The sequence below is a fragment of the Zonotrichia leucophrys genome, chromosome 2 (genome assembly GCF_028769735.1).
Source record: "Zonotrichia leucophrys gambelii isolate GWCS_2022_RI chromosome 2, RI_Zleu_2.0, whole genome shotgun sequence".
Taxonomy (NCBI): Eukaryota; Metazoa; Chordata; class Aves; order Passeriformes; family Passerellidae; genus Zonotrichia; species Zonotrichia leucophrys.
Genome location: NC_088171.1, coordinates 7,038,993 through 7,052,233, shown reverse-complemented (window position 1 = coordinate 7,052,233; position 13,241 = coordinate 7,038,993). Strand labels below are relative to the sequence as shown.

Genomic DNA, 13,241 nt, shown 5'->3' with positions numbered 1-13,241 from the left:
CGAGCTTTCATTTTCAGAAAGGATTAGCTTAGTGGATGCAAATGTGGACGCATGGCTTAATCTCTATGCTCAGCGTTGAGAAGTGGCTAAGACTTCATGGGATGTGTTTTTCTGTAGTTGGTAACTCCTATTGTAAAATGTAGGACAAATATTTAAGGAAAACTTTGAAAATAGCAGGCTGAGTCATTCTGGGAGAAGATATATCTAAGCTGGTATGCTAATAAGGCAGCCTCTTGGTTACTAGCATGCTGCCTGCAGTTGTGGGACTGGTCTGGAAAAGTAACACCTTTTATTTTAATCTTTCTGTGTGTGAGAAAAGGAAGCTCTTAACAATTGCATTCTTTGAGCTGCCTTTTTTTTTTTTTTTTTTTTGAGTCCAGAGTTTGAATTGCAATGAAATGCTTGTGCCTTTGTGCATCTTGAACATGCTGAAGTATGAGTGTTTGGTGCAGGGGATCTGTTGCTGACTTGTAGGGGCTTTTTTTCCTCACACTGTTTAGCTGTTTTTAGTTTTAGTTAGACATTCATGTTATGCTTATGGAGAGCTAGAAAGTTACCAATTTACCTGTTTATTTTTACATAAAGCTTGCTGCTGTGAGATACTGGTTCCTCATACCTGCTGAATCATTTATAGTTAAGCCATTTAAAAGTCTGTTTTAACTATCTTACAAATGTAGGTGTATGAAAAAGATCTCTAGGTTAAAAAAATAAATTGAAACTACAAACTTTCAGTTTAGAAATACCTTTGCACTTTTAAAGGTGTAATGTGGAGTTATGGGGAGACACTTGATAAGGGTGAAGATATGTGTGTCTTCTAAAACCCTGCAATAAAAAAAATAAAATTCTTTAGAAACTTTAGTATTTTGACCATTTTTTAAATGTTTTTCAAGCTTCTGTTATGCTTTGTCTCCTAATTTGTTTGGCTCTAAGGTTCAGGATTTGTGGATGCTCGGGCTGGGAGGGTGAGAGGAGTTCAGGGGCCTGTCAGAAGATCAGGGCTAATAGCAAGTTTAAAGTGGGGTGTGGGTTTTGAAACGAAGCAGTCACCTTATTATCCTCTCAAACTAAATGAGAACCTGGCTTTAGGCCTAATTTTAAAGCAAGCATAAAGGGGGTAGAGTGCTGTATTCAGAACCTGGGGTGTGAGTAAAAGTGAGTGTGTGAGAGTCAGACCCAAGGCTGCTGCCCTGTGTGAGAGGCCCCAGGGAAAGAGAATCACAGAAGGCTGAGATGCAGCTGGAAATGCAGCAGCTCAGTGGCAGTACCTGTTTTATGACCTAAATTTTTGCACTTGTTGTTGTATTTGTGCTAATATTGGGGGTGGGAGAGTAAAAGACATCTGAAATGTTCACTTTGTTGTTGGATAGCAGGTGGTGAGTGCTCAGAAATTGAGAAACACCTCTGAAGTCTTGATAAGGTTTCATTAAGTGGCTGTAGCCAAACTGTAACTGATGATCTTTTGTCAAACTTGAAGTTTCTCTGCTGAGGCTTAAAATTGTGGGTTGAATGAGAAATCTGAAACTTGTTTTAGAGCTGCTTTCCTGACTGCCTCTACTTGGGAGTACTTGCTCTTGTGAGCTTTCCAGTTCTGTATCCATCAACAGTTGCTAACTATCTTGTGTATCAAATTATGCAGCAGTTCTGTTCAAACAGGGAGCTTAATGAAAAGAGCTGAAAAATGAGGCTCAATGTGTGTGCTGAATGCCATCCAGTATGTGAAGTGGATCTGTTAGTCCCTCTCCTCAAAGGTTACACAAATGAGAATGTGAAAGCACAGAAGGCATTCATTTAATTTGGATTTTAATTAGGAGGGTGAATTGAAAAAAAATGGTGCTGGAAAGATTTATGATTTATGTAGTACTGTAATGAAATATGCAGTGTCTGGCCTGATGGTGTGACTTCTAAATAAAACAGTGGTGTCAAGTGAAGAGCAATTTTAATTTTCATTATGTAAAAAGAATGTATATGAGCTATTTTGTACCTAATTAGCATGGACAGTGTTAGATAGGATGCTATTGTTGCAGAGACAAGTGCTGGTCATGTTTTTAGCCAAAAACATCTTCATATATCTGGTTGAACTCTCTAAGATCAGTGTAACTTCCTACTGGGGGTCACTGATTCTGTCTGGAACTGGCTCCACAATGTTGCTGTGGTGATGTGTAAGTGTAAATGTCAGTGAGGTGATGTTAAACAGCACCAGGGCTCCACAGCTGGAACAGCTGTATGCTCACTGTGTGCACAGAGGAGAAGGACTGCACAGGCCAGGGATATTTATTTTGTTTAGGGCTCCCTTCCTCCAAGCAGCAGGGAGAGCAGGAAAGGAAAAACTCCCATGTAAGAAGCCCAGAGTCTCTTTTCAACTGAAGAATGCTCAGCTGAAAAATAAACAGAAAATTTTGAATAATGACCTCATCCTGCTCAGTATTCCTTTGGATGGGAATGACCTACCTGCATTTCCTCAAAAATTGTGAGCTACCTGTTGTTGGGTGTGCAGTTTTTCATTGTAGCCTGAAATACAGTGCTGAGAGGCCTCTCATGGATGTAATAAATGATCAAAAACTGGTTATCTTCACACACATTATGGATTCTCTTTTTCAGCTCTAGTATATGTGCAGCAATGTTGCTGTAGTAAGATTATTTCTACTTCTGATCAGTGTCAGGAGTGGTTCTGGGTTTTTTTTATGGATGATATGCTGAGCTTGGAAAAGGACATGGAGAAATTATTCTGAAGATCTAATATAAAAAAGGACTCTAGTTAATGATTTACACTTCCAAGCTTTATTTTGTTAAGCTGGAATTCCATAAATGGTTGTGTTCTAACATCTACCTGTGCTCTGAGAGGAGAAACTGGGTTAGGGTAGCAAATGGATGCCTGTCAGGTGTATGGATTCAGTGGGTATAGCTTTGGAATGTTATTTTAGAAACCAGTTTTGTTGCAATGCTGCCTCTCACCCATGTTACTCTCTTCTTCTGCTCACCTTGAGTAATGAAGTAGTAGCTGCTGAAAGCAGAATTAACTATTTCTCTGTAGCATCTGCAAACCCCTTTTGGAGGTGTTTTCTGCCGAGTTCATTTAATTGCAGGGTTGTGCTGTGTCTGTGCTCAGTTCCTGGTGTGGAAAAAGGGAATTCTGCAGAGTGTGTGCAGCAGTTGCAGCATCAGCGTCATAGGAGCGATGTGCTCCCTCCTGGGCTCTCTCCTTCTCTGGGTTGTTGCACAAAGCAGCTTTCAGACACTGGAGAAACAGTTTGCACTAGAGAGGAATCTCTCCTAGCAGTGCTCTGGCCTTCATCTCACTCTCTTCTGTGACCTGCCCCTTGCTGGCTGTCTCCTGAAATAACTTCCACCAGTAATTGCATCTTCACTGCTCTTGTGTCTGGGGTCATTCCTTCCCTGCTCTGCAGGTTTCCTTACTGTGCCTTATTAAAAATAATTTCTTGAGCTCTTCCTGCCTGCCAGCCTCCCACTGTCAAGTGAATATCTGAATCAAGGTATGAAAACAGATGTCACTCTGGGGCCAGAAATAATTAAAAGAAGCTTGTAATAAAATGCATGTTAATAGGCAGGTTGGGTTTTGTTTCCTTGTTAAGGCTGAAGGATCAAGTGCTTGGGTTAGGAGGTGGTAAAGTTAAGCCATTGTTTTGCAACTGTAATTAATTTCTAATAAACATTAATTATGTGATTGTTTAAGCTGATGTTCTCTGGCACATAGAAACTGTATTTTGCCCACAAGATGTGCTTTGAGATACCAAGGGACATGGTGACAGTGATAAGGGGATGTTTTGTATTAAATTTTACATAGTTTAGAATCCTGAGTGTACACAGTAAGAAGTTGTTAAGCAGAGATGCTAATTGTTACTAATGGATTTCATACAATCTTTCCTATGATGTACTTTACAAAGCTGTTAAAGAACAACATATCTGGAGTATTTGGATGTTCAGCTTTATTAGTTTATACAAGAAATCATGATTGAGTGCTGCACTGCCCTGGGCACCCTTGTCCTTTGCCTTCCAGTTGGTTGTATAGAAACACCATATATGATTTTTTTTGCCCCAGGAAACTTCCATTCTCATATTTTAAAGATGAAAATGAAGTATAAAGTGATACATAACTAAAAGTACAAAACTTCCTTGAGCAGTGCAAGAGAAGATGCTGGAAGCTTTGTTGTCTTCATTGAGGGCTGTTCCTGTGATTGAGTCTTTATCTTGTGCAAGTATTGCAGGGGGTTCATGCCAGCCCAGTGCCCACTGTGTCCACACAGTCCTGTTTTCTTATTCCTACAGAGGATACAACTGTCTTATTCCTAACATGGTATTTAGCCTTAGAGTGAGCAAAGCCCTACTCTGTCTTGACTAGGAAATCACCCATTTAGCAGCTAAAGTTTGCAGTCTTTCTCAGGAAGCAAAAATTTTTAAGCTTTACCCATCTGGGAAGTGATGTTTTAATATAGCAAAAAATACACAGGACATGCTTCAAAACTCTGCTTTGGGTCTAGAGGGTTGCAAGAGCTTCTTGATGAGAAAGCTTTCATAAAATTTTAATGTGGTGAAAACATGATTTTTCCCTAACTTGTTTATGGAAACAAGTGGCTGGAACTTCCTGGAAAATGCTGCTTTCCATGGCAGCAATTCCATGTGATTGCTTTGGCAAAGCTGCGGGGAGGAAGTGTTGGGGCCCATTGTGTCCTGCCCAGCTGTGCACCTGCATGATTTGCTGACATTTATCTTCCAAGTGAAAGCCACTCTTGGCCAGCATCTGTCCCTGAGAAATATTGGGACAATGAGGTTTTCTCTTACACCTGAATGGCATTGCATGTGTGTGAGTGTCTGATGGACAAGGACTGATTTAATCACCTTTACCAGCCACTCCTGCTGGTGCTGCCCCTTTTGTGTGCTCCAGAGGGACAACATCAGCTCTGAAGAGCTTCCCTGCAGAACCTCCCTTGTCCAGAAGCTGCTTGGTTTGATAGTGGGGCTGGTAAACAACTGCTTGATAGCAGGTTGAAGACTTTGGCCAATATCATCTCAATTTCCTGGTTTAGAGTTACTGGGTTCAGTGTCTTGTGCTTGTGCAAGGATAGGCCTGGAAGATGTGACAGTGTCAGTGTGGCCTTGTAGGTGACTCCAAAATGCTGTTTTGTCTGTGACTGCTTTGCTGATGGAGGAAGGTGTCTGTACAGAATCCTTCTCTCAAGAAACTTCCTAGGGGATGGTCTCCAATATTCTATCCAACAGATTTTTTTAATGCCTTGCACACTCATAGGCAGGACAGTACAGATGGAACAGGATAATTGTCCTGGTGGTTTGACACTTTCTGCTGTTAAATTTGGCTGCTCAAGTCAGTGCTCTTGGAAAACCTCCTGCCTTGGGGCATGGCTGAGTTCTGCATGGAGGTGACTTGGTTTGAGCTGAAGTGATGCCAGTGGTGACAGGAATGACAGCAGAATATTTGCATCAGTTGGCTCAATCTAACTGTTGCTAAACAATCCTAAATATTTCTGCTTATTAATCATCTGCAGCAGATGTGGGTGTTCTGTAAGACAGGGCTTTTTGTGAAGTGCACTGTGGTTTTGATAATGTGGAGGTGCATGATCACAGTGTTTGGAGCCTCAGCTCATGACACTGACACCAGTTCTGCTGTTTGTTTAGGAGCTTGCTCTTTGGGTAGCAATGACCTGTCTGCAGGTATTTTGTTGATTTGAATATTTTTAGTTTCCAGAATGTACAACTCTATTAGCATTGCATGGGTTTGGAGAACTAGTTGAGTCTGAAACATGAAGAAATGCATCTCCAGAGTAAGTACAGGATGATGGCATTGTTTTTCAGAGCAGTTCTTGTATCTTGAAACAAAATATTCCTCTCCATGCTGAGACTGTTTGCCTTGGGTGCCTGTTATGGTGGGTTTTCCTGTAGCTCCTCTATGAGTACAGAAGACTGACAAATGGAAAATCTGACAGTTCAGGTGAAAATCCTTCTGTGGAAGGGTTGCACTAATGGCTGGGACTAACATAAAGCCAAAGCAGTTTAATACAAGCCTGACTATGTTAGAGCAAAGCCTGATTTGTCTTTTAGACATCCAGCTTGGCACCCAGATGGAACTTTGTGAAGCTTAAATTACCTTGTCCTTCTGAGAGTGGACCACATCTCAAAGGTTTTTGAGTATGTTGTGGATGTCTTCAGGGTAGCTTCTGAATACTGTTGGAATACAACTAACTTGGTTTTAGGTTCTTTTCCTCCTCTGCTGAATTTTTTATGGATTTTACTTTTTCAGTGAACCAGTTGGGTGATTTTACCAATTTTGACTGCGGCAGAGGTTAATGGTACTCCTACATTTTGTCTAAAAGCAATTTTCCTGTGTTATAGACCACTGGTTTTACTTGTGATGTGATTTTCTTTTTGCCTATTTTAGGGTGCTTTTAAGTTGTATTGGTATTTTTGGTTGGTTGGGGTTTTTTGCAATATTATTGTATTATTTTGCTTTTCTCTTTATATTGTGACAGGGTATTTCATTCTGACATTGGGCACATTAAGAAACAGAATCAAAAAGGGATTTTTTTTCCTACCAGTCCTTTACACTATGACATTCTTTTCTGCTGTTTATTTTGAATTTCTACTGATGTAAAGACAGAGAAAAAAGTTGTCTGAGCTGCTGGAGAAGGGAGCAAACTGAGATGGGCATAGAAAAAGGCCATTTATTAGGAAAGCATCAGGCTTTGCTCATTTAACTCAGTAAAAGGAAAACCAAGAAGGGAAAACACTGTGTGTATGAAGGGATGGGAAGGGGATAAACACTGGGGAGGGAAATCAAATTAAGAACAACATTGGCACAAGAATAAATGGATATAAACTCTTCCTATAAGAGCTTTAAAACAGTATTCTGACTTCCAGCATAGGTACTGTGGGTGGGTTGTGGGATAGATTTAATGCTTTGGCTCAGTTCAGGGTGGAGGATGATCACTCACACAAGGATTTGTGTGGCTGCCTTTGATGGAAGTCTCTGAATGCCAGAGTGCAGAAGGTGAATGCTCTGCTCTGCACAAGCAGTTCCATGCATCTCTCCTGCCACAGCCTTGCTTGAACTTCTCTAGTATAATTTTGAGTCAGTTCCTGGAAAAAAATCAGGCAAAAAGAACCCTCCAAAACTGCAGTGCTGCTCTGTATAGACATCAGCTCAGCTTTGGGAAGAGATGCAGTTTATCTGAGGTATAGAGAAAAAAATCAGTAATTCCTGTAAAATGGGTTCCAGAAAACTGTTTCTGAGCACATTGAATGTGTGTTGGATGTCACCTGGCTGAGTTACAGAGCTCTTGGTTCTTTCTCTGTGTAGCTTCAAGCTATGCCTGCTGTAGGTAAATCTCCTAAGTGGTATATTGGAACAGAGCACTCAATAGCCTATTAAAGTGTGCATACAGATTCATACATTTTTATAAGAAATGCCAGTAATGGCTGTTTAGAAGGTGTTGGCATGCATAGGGAGGGAAGGAGAAGAAATCTGCCAGGGCAAATTAGAGAGAAATGAAAATGTAAATACCTAATTATTAAAAGCTTCAACTTTAGATGTTGTAAGTAATTAGGATTTGAGACCAGCAATTGATTAGACTTCACAAAACTATTTCTCCAGCAAGCACAGTCCAAAGTCCTTATGGCTGAAGTCTTAAAAGAAGTATTTCTCCCTTAAAGCATTGATCCTTTGGGTTTAGTCTTCAGTGGAAGATTGCCTCCAGATTAAATATTTGCCCTGTTCAGTGGGGATATGGCTGCAGTTGTGAAGATGCTGTGTGCTCATCTTGAAAATGCTTGTTGTGTGATTAATGCTTTGATTAAGCTGCATGTTTAGGTTTGATCTTTAACTAATTCCTAGAAGACTTAAATGACTATTTCTTTTCTAAAAGTTTGTGCAAACTGTGTATCTAGTAGGACTTGGGCTTGTTTTAAAGATACAGCAAAAATTCAACTTGTTGACTAATCTTGCAGCAGAGATAAGGCTGCTTTATTCTCTCATTAATCACATACCTTAAAGTTCCCTTGAATCCAGCTCTGCCCAGAGTGGCTGCTGACATTAATATTCAGAAGTTTAATGCCATTTTTAGTTTCTTGCCTTTCGTGTCTCGCAATCTCGAGGAGCAGGCCCACATTCCAGACAGGCGACATCTTAATTTAGATCTTTGTTTGGGATGCTGAGGGAAAAATGGTAGTGCCTGTTGTCAAGGGAAAATCTTGAACATGGTTTAGAAAATTCTTCAGGTCAGTTTATTCTTTGTTGTGGTGAAAATCCTAGAAGCATTAAGGTTGCAGGCTGAAGTTGCTACCTTTATTATTCACAAAACCACTTTGATGCTTTTCTCAAAGTACAGACCTTTGACCAACAGTTGATTTAAGAGATACAGAGCTGTTTCAAAAGTATTTTCAAAAGGATTCAGTTGGGGTTATGGTGCTGTTTACCAGTTAGGTCCTAAACAAGGCAGCTCTTGCTTGTACACAAATAAGTTTCTCTGCCTGCCTGGACAAGGAACTTCAGAGTTACTATGATTAGCTCAGGAATGTGGAGTTTCTTAAGCTGCCCATCACTTTTTTTTTTCTGTCTCAGATCTCACAATAATGGTTTGCTTATCCACACTGCCAGTGGGGAGCTACAGTAAAGCAGAAGTGTTAACTTAGCCCAGTTACCAGGACTTAACCAACACCAATAAAGAGGAACAAAATTCAGGGCAGGATTTTGAAGCGTGCTGTGAATGTAAGACTGCAACACAATCCAAATCTCTCATTGCTTCAAACAATTGTTTGTATCACTTTTCTCTTCCAAGTCTTAGGTACTGCTGGAATTTGAAGACATGTAGGTATCTAAACCTCAAAACCAGCAAAGTGGATCTTTTGAAGTATTGTCAAGAACTAATAAGTGTTTTGTTCTGAGCAGGATGTGGAGACACTTGTCTCATTCCCTGTTTAAGGAAGGAGGTTGTGCAGTGTCCTAAGGTTGCTTTGTTCTGTCTAACCAGCTTGTGGAATGCATTAATGGCTCTGCAGCACCTGTGGTGTTTTTTTTGTTTGCCTATTGTTTTGTTTAAGCAAACTGCCTTTTCTTCTTTACTTCTGTAGCAAATTAAGTTAATAACAAGTTACTTCTCTCTCAGCAGTGGTGGTGTTGAGTTACTCCATAATTTGCACTCTTCCAATTGAGTGTTTCTTGCAGCTTTTGGTATTTCCTGAAAAATCGTATTATCTCTAATCTACTTCTAAATTCAGTTTGAAGATACTGTGAAGTCTTAAGTTTTGCATCCATTTCAAACTCTACTGCAAGCTCTTTAAAGTGTGGTCTGTTCCTGTTTTGAAGATCACTAAAGAGAATGTTGAATAAAATCAAGTCTAGATCCCCTGATACTCTGTTGTAATGGGAAGTATCAAACTACTGATAAAAACACTTCCAGGGTGAGTTGTAGAAATGTCAGGTCCTGCAGTGTGAGCTTGCATTGCCATTCTGCACTCCCTGATTTGCATGAGGTGGGCCTTGCAAATGTTCCAGCTTGGGGAAGGGTTTGAACTGGAGTCCATGGCTTGTCAAGAGCACACACAGTTGTCATCCAGTCTTGCAAACCCACTGAACTAAAAGCATATTTCCAGTTTTGCTGCAGCTGGGATTGCTTGTTAGGCAGCTGCCATGGGGTGATTCTACTCTGTCTTCTCCTCATGCAGTGATATCCATGCTTGCTTTAAAATTAGTGTCTCAAGCATACTGTGATTTTTTTTACTGTTATTTCTATTTTATGTCTTCCTTCTTTTTCATCCAGTTGATAATTTTATTCTGGGTAAAAGCTGTTTAGTCTGAACTGTTCCTGATACAGCTGTGTTGACTTTTTTCTTTGCTTTTGTTGAGCTGCCTTTGTATGTGCTTACAAATACACTGGTTTTAGTAACTTGCTTCAATACTCCTAAGAATTCTGACTGGGTTTGAATTTGTTTGGCTTTCCTGCAGACTGGTAGTATATCTTCTCCTTCATTAAGCTGCAGTTGAAGAATGGTTGTTTTTAGCTGGGCTGACTCCTGTTTACACACATAATAACCTGCTGTCTCTGCATGAAGCAACTCCTTGTGACAAGGGGAGAAAACATCTCAATTACCTTGCTGATCCAAAGTGACTGAACAGTTGCACTGATTCTGGAATTCAGCAAACACTAAAATGTGTGCAAAAAAATAATAAAGGTAGGTGCACACAATAGTGAAGGTTATGTTTTAAAGTGTCTTAAGCAATTCTGCATATAGTTCTTAAAGATGTGTTCTGGTTTCTTTTAGCTTGTTACTGTTACTAGAAGGATTATCCTTTGTCTGAAGACCTGAGCAACAGCACAGCACATTTACTTCTCTCTTCACTGTTATTTATCTGCTCTTGTACCTGTTCTCCTCTCTTATTTTCTGTGCCTCTAGACCCTCTCCCTGTTTGCAGGATGAGGTGCAGTTAGCAGGGGAGAGCTCACTTACTCTGTTGTAGTTCCTGTGTGCTCACACTTCTTTTTGAAGTCCTTTTCCTCTGTCACATCATATATCCATGCTGTAATATACAACTGAATTAATGTTGGAGCACTGAAGAAGCTCTTCATACTGATCTCCAGATACATTTCCTATCACTTCTTTGTATCAGAGTTTCTTCCATCTGTAAATTTGCTGTAATCTTTATCTGCCAGCTCAGGGATTCCTTTAGATGAGGGTGGGAAATGTTCAATCTGCAACATCCGTGCCCTATAGCCCGTGGCTGCATGAATAATGCTACTGTGTAACTTCAATGTGTGGTCTTCCAGAATATTTTTCTTTCTGAGAACTGCAGAGAGCTTTCAAATAAAGTCTTGTTTCTGTCTCTACATCCTTTCTTCCTGTTCCTTGCATTCAAAAGCCTTTCAGCTTGTGATAGAGTTGTCAACTTCTATCACTATCATCATATTATTTCCTTTATATTGAACTGTAAACCTGTTTGTTTTTTCCCCTGTATAATTGGAAATAGTACATTGCTAGTCTTGGCTGCCATCTCAGCAACAAAGTTTTGTTAAGCATGTTCTAAAAATTTAGGGGTTGTCCTGTGTAGAGCCAAGAGCTGGGCTCTGATCTTTGTGGGTCCTTTCCAAGGATATTCTCTGGTTCTGTGATTTAACTCCTGCCACATAGAATAGGTATTCCTGTGACCATCTCTTCCTGCTCTTTCTCTCTTTTTTTACCATTCAGTCTTACCCTGTGGCTGACTACATGGATGGTTAGTTTGGTGATGTTTTTTTCTTTTTCTGGGATAAGTTTCCTCATGAATAAACAGAAATCAGATACAGAAAATGATACAGCACAACAGTCCTTCTTTTCTCCCCTGCTTGCCCTTCTTAAATTATGTTAGTATTCTCTTCCTACTAAGTCTGACATTGATTCAGCTTCTGGTGTCTGGTTTCTTGTCCACTGTTTCCAGTGTTCTTGGCTCTTCAGCAGACTGAGCAGTCATGCTCCCTTACTGTGTTATTCTGTACAAAATTGCAGTTTCTTGCACTACTCTGCCAGCCCCTCTGTTCCCAAGCTTTTCACTGGATATACCATGTACATTTTAATTTGTGAAGCATTCAAACCTAGCTGAAACCCTGCTAAATATTTGTCCTGCAGAGGTAGGCTGAAGTGAAGCTCTTGCTCATGATCACAGCAGCATCCTGTACACAGCAATTACTGGATGAATCTGTTTTTGTCTGTCCCTTTGCTGAGGAATGCTGATCAAATCCTACCTGGACATTTGATAACCAGATCATTATTCTTGAGACCCTGCATCATTCAGGAGCCCCTATTTCCCTTAAAAGCTGTGTTCCAGGGCCTGCTGGTCAGGAATAGTTTATGGTTCCTTCTGAGTGGTGTCACTGTTGCTCTTGGAGTGGATGCACTGTATCCACTGGGGATGTTCCTTTCCAGATCTGTGTTGTGTTAGTGACTTGTGCTGGAACTCCTACAATCTCCAGCACTGTGAAAACTGTGTGGGAGGTTTTCAGGGATATTAAGGAACTCCTTCAGTAAATTCAGACCAGGAGTTATCAGAAACTTTAAAGCCAGTTTTGGTGACAGCTTTCAGATAAAACCACAGTGAGAAGAACAATTTACAAGGTTAATGATGTCTTTTACCTGTTGCATTCTCTGCCAAGGTTTATCTGTAACAGGAGGGAGAGAGGGTAACTTGTCCTGGCTTATTGAAGTGATTGCTCACCCTGGTGTCTTCTGGCAGCTCTTGGCACAGCTAAGCTGATCTTTGCTGTGGGTGCTGTCATTGTCCTGGGTAGCTTCTAGTGTGAGGAAAGGGCAGGAGATATATAAATATGTGTGTGTATTTATATATACATATAAGAATAGTATAGAGTACTTTGGCATAACACCTTTCAATGAAGTTTATCACTATAATTACACTGATAAATTTGACTTAATGTATTGCTGTTGGATCAGTTCCATAGTAAACATTGTGATGAAAAAATCTTTGGTCTTTAATATTTTCATTCTCTGGCATCTGAAATTTGATATTCAGCATATCAGGCAACTTGTAAAATAGAAGTATGGCTTGAGTGCCATGAAGTGCAGATACGTATGTGTACAGTAACAGAAAATAAAATGTGTTTTCCCCTAACTAGGTTGTTTAGTACAAGTGAGAACATCACAAAACTACATTTCTACTTCCCCATTTCCTTTTATCTGTTGGACCTGGCTGAGGAGAGATGATTATGCCAATAGTCAAGGTGAAAAGTAGAGCTGGGAGTGCTCAGCACAGCTCCTGCTGCTCCAAGAGAATTCTTAAGCTTTTTAAATTGTATGGTTTCCATACTAATTCTTATTAAAAAATCAGGCAGAATGGTGCAATTACTGTGTATATTTGTGGTTTCTGTCTTCCTGCAAGCTGTTCACCAGGCTAGGCAGTTAGCTGAGTGTAATTTTGCATACTGCTCTCTGCTGGTTTTCCTTTTTAAAGGGCCTTTAAAATTTGGCCATTAATTTCATATGAAACTTTGAGAAGTCAGTTATACTAGCAGTTGTTTAGGTTAGTAACAAGGTTTAGGTTCTTAAGTTTGAGTTCTTCAAATGATTGAGTTGCCAGAGGTCCCAGCCCTCAATCTTACCATAAGGAAAGGGGTGCTATGGGGAGCTGCTGTGGTGGAATTAACACTTTGAAGAAGGTGAGAAAACCCAGCCTCTGTGGAACCTTTGTCTTTCTGCCAGATACTCCTGGAACCAATGAATGAACTTGAAAT

General features: G+C 40.2%; 1 protein-coding gene across 8 annotated transcripts in view; it reads left to right on the top strand.

Moving 5' to 3' along the window:
• Window positions 1-13,241, top strand: part of PRKAG2 (protein kinase AMP-activated non-catalytic subunit gamma 2) — a 222,517-nt gene that overhangs the window by 175,360 nt on the left and 33,916 nt on the right. The window lies entirely within an intron of this gene.